The sequence below is a fragment of the Pteropus vampyrus genome, unplaced genomic scaffold, assembly GCF_000151845.1.
Source record: "Pteropus vampyrus isolate Shadow unplaced genomic scaffold, Pvam_2.0 Scaffold139, whole genome shotgun sequence".
Taxonomy (NCBI): domain Eukaryota; kingdom Metazoa; phylum Chordata; class Mammalia; order Chiroptera; family Pteropodidae; genus Pteropus; species Pteropus vampyrus.
This window is the reverse complement of record NW_011888920.1, coordinates 1,101,306-1,104,517: the sequence shown is the minus strand read 5'-3', so window position 1 is coordinate 1,104,517 and position 3,212 is coordinate 1,101,306. Positions and strand designations below refer to the sequence as shown.

The 3,212-nt window shown below is 32.4% G+C and overlaps 1 pseudogene; it reads left to right on the top strand.

Annotated features, from left to right (window-relative positions):
- The first annotated feature begins 934 nt into the window (after positions 1 to 934).
- LOC111744696 lies at positions 935 to 1,053 on the top strand (annotated as a pseudogene).
- The last annotated feature ends 2,159 nt before the right edge of the window (positions 1,054 to 3,212 follow it).

Below are 3,212 nucleotides of genomic sequence, written 5' to 3'. Positions count from 1 at the left end.
GTTTAAATTAGTGAAGCAGTCTACAGATATCCATAAGCCCCTTTAAAAGCACAGTAAACACAGATTGCTATGTTGAATTTTAAGTTCTTTTCACACATTTTTTTTAAATCCTCCCTTACTCTCATTCTCTTTTATTATTCTGATGTTCTACCTTCCAGTTTGCTACTTAATAGAGAAACCAGATATTTGTGCTGTTTAAATTTTAGACAAAGTAAGACCATGCCGGCTCTGAATTAGGACCTAACGGGCTCCCACAGAGTGAAGTACACAGACATTCCAGAATAGTCTTTGGAACAGCTAGTTTGGCTGTTTAGAGATTGCTCTTCAGTTTTATTACAGTTTCTTCAAGTTGCTAAAATAAGTTATTTTTGAAACAGCATAAAAAAAGTCTTCTCAGATTTTATCGGCCTTAGTATTTTCATATTTTCTGCAGTTATGTTTGGCCTCAAAAGTGAATTCAAAAACTTTCCAGAGCTTGTTAAAATTAATAATGTGCTAGAAAAACAATTACATCAACTTTAATGCATTAGGGGAACATATATGTGTAATCATTCAAGATGTTGGCCAGATTAAGAAGATGATTAATTTGCATACTTTTTATTCTCAATATAAGATCATCCTTGTATATGCCTTAGGATTGTATTAAGAATGCTGCTGTACCTTAATGGGGGTCTAGACAACACTTGTGACTAAAAACATTTGAAAAGGATCTGAAATAGAACCACCAAAAATTCCCAGCTCTGCCATATATGATAGAATTATTGTTCAAAAACTAAATAATCTTGGGGGAGATATGATCATAGAATTACAAAATCATAGAATTGGAATGAAAACACTTAAGGCCTTTTAAAACTTCTCCTTAATAAAGCAGCTTCATTGTCAATACACCTGATATTTATGCAGTCCCCTTGATAATGCTTTTAATAATTAAAAAGTCTATGGCCATGCTACCCTGAACAAGCCCAATCCCGTCTGATCTCAGAAGCTAAGCAGGGTCGGGCCTGGTTAGTACTTGGATGGGAGACCACCTAGGAAGACCAGGTGCTGTAGATGTAAAAAATAAAAAAAAATAAAGGATCATAAGCTGACAAGGTCCTTGCAGTCTGTGAGGTCAACCAAGGGTTGCCTCACCTAAAAAATTTAAAAAAATTAAAAAATTAAAAAGAAAGAAAAAATGACTTCTGTCTTAAAATACAATTCATTCCACTCTTAAACAGGTGAAATTAATATTTTTAAAGTGTATTGATTAGAATGTGCCTCCTAATAAGTGCATCGTAGAGAAAGAATAGTTTATTTACTCTTCCATTCAACAGATCTCCAAATCTTCAAGTACTCAAAGACAATTTTTGTGTCTCTCTGCACCCCTAACCCCTACCCCAACTCACTTTTTACTCCCATACATTTCAAGCCTTTACCTTCACAATTCTTAAGACACGATTTCCACACAGATACTTACTTCACTGTTCTTGTGGCTTCATCAGTACGAATATTAGTTTTTCTACAGTTATATATTGTGCCCAGACAGATTTTAAAGCTAAGCCATTTAAGGAATTATAAATAGACTAGTGGTTACCAGAGGGTGGGTGAGGGGGGAGATGGGAGGTAGATGGGATAAAAGGGGTCAAATATGTGGTGACAGAAAGAAATCTAACTATAGGCAGTGAACACACAATGCAATGTATATATATATATTGCATTACTGTTGAATTGCATACCTGAAACTTACTGGATTTCGTTAACCAATATCACCATAAATAAATAAATAGATAGATAAATAAATAGATAAATAAATAAATAAATAAATAATCGAATGGATTTTTTTTTTGCTTTCGTTACCTTGAAATAACCTACTTCTTTCCTATGGTTTCCAACATCCTTTCTTTGTCACATTTTTATTGTTTTTCCCTTTGTCTAGTCCATTCTTGAGAATGCATCTCATTGATTGTTCTCTATAAAATCAATAAGCTTGCTTATTTTTTCAAAGCTTCTTGAGAGGTTTAAAGTTTCACTCCAGCCAACTCTAAATAAGAAACGTCTAACAAACAGTTTGAACTAGAGGTGGCTTTTCATAGCTTTGAAAGTGGCTTATCCTCAAACACAAAGAATATAATCGTGAAATATATGTTATGACCTTTAAAAGATGCCATGTTATATTACACTTTAGGGTGACTTGAGGATTCTTTAAAACACTCTTAAGATTATATTGATGAAACAAGTGATATTATCTACCCTTTATAAAAAGTCTCCCTTTTAAAGTTTGAAATTCTCAAATGAGGGATACTTCCAGTTTTCTGAATAGGAAACAAATTCCTTGTGGCCTCAAAAAAAATCTGAGAGAAAAGTCAGGATCAATGTCTAATGATGTGCTTTTTTTTTTTTCTACTACAAGTTAGCTTATTCAAAATAAACTATATTATTCATTTTGCACAGCACTTTCAATACTCATTTCTCTTCTGCAGTGCAATTTTATTTTCTTTAGTAGACTAAATACAAAGAGGAAAGTCTGAAAAATTCACCAAGATTTTAAAACACAAAAAATGATTTTTAAAAGGAACAACTTGATGGAGGAGAATACACATCAGATGGGCTATACTAGTTGGGGAGAAAAAGAATCTGCTCATTAATAAGGGTCAAATACTAAAGTTTTAAATATTGTCCTCTTAAAAACTTCAGTACTGGCTTGACTAAAAAAGAGAATAAACGTGTAATATAGAATTCCAAGGGATATAAATATAAGAAGAGATTTTTTTGAATGAAATAAAACTCTCTCTCAAGGAAAAGAACATTTAAAGACCTGAATACCAATTTTTTTTGCTCAAGAAATGGCAAGGTAAGAGAAGAACTCAAAGTATGACAACTTACTGGATATAAGCCAATCTTATAAAGATAAAAGTGTATAATTCTAAAGGAGATTGGCAGACATCCCAGATCAATTAAGGAAGAAATCCTGCAGCATAGGCAACATATTCATCTTTGAAACCTTACATTTAAATAATGTATCTCAAGGATGGATAAATGAAAATAAAAATATAACTAACTTGAAGAAAAAGTATAGATATAGGAATTCTTTTACGTGATAGACTTATAATTTAATGACTCATTCTATTGAGTCGAATTACTGGTTAATTCAATGAAGTAAAAAAGAAAAAATGCTTGGCAGAACAATCTGAGTGGACCTGCTAATTGTTGAAAGTCGAACTGATAGTCTTACC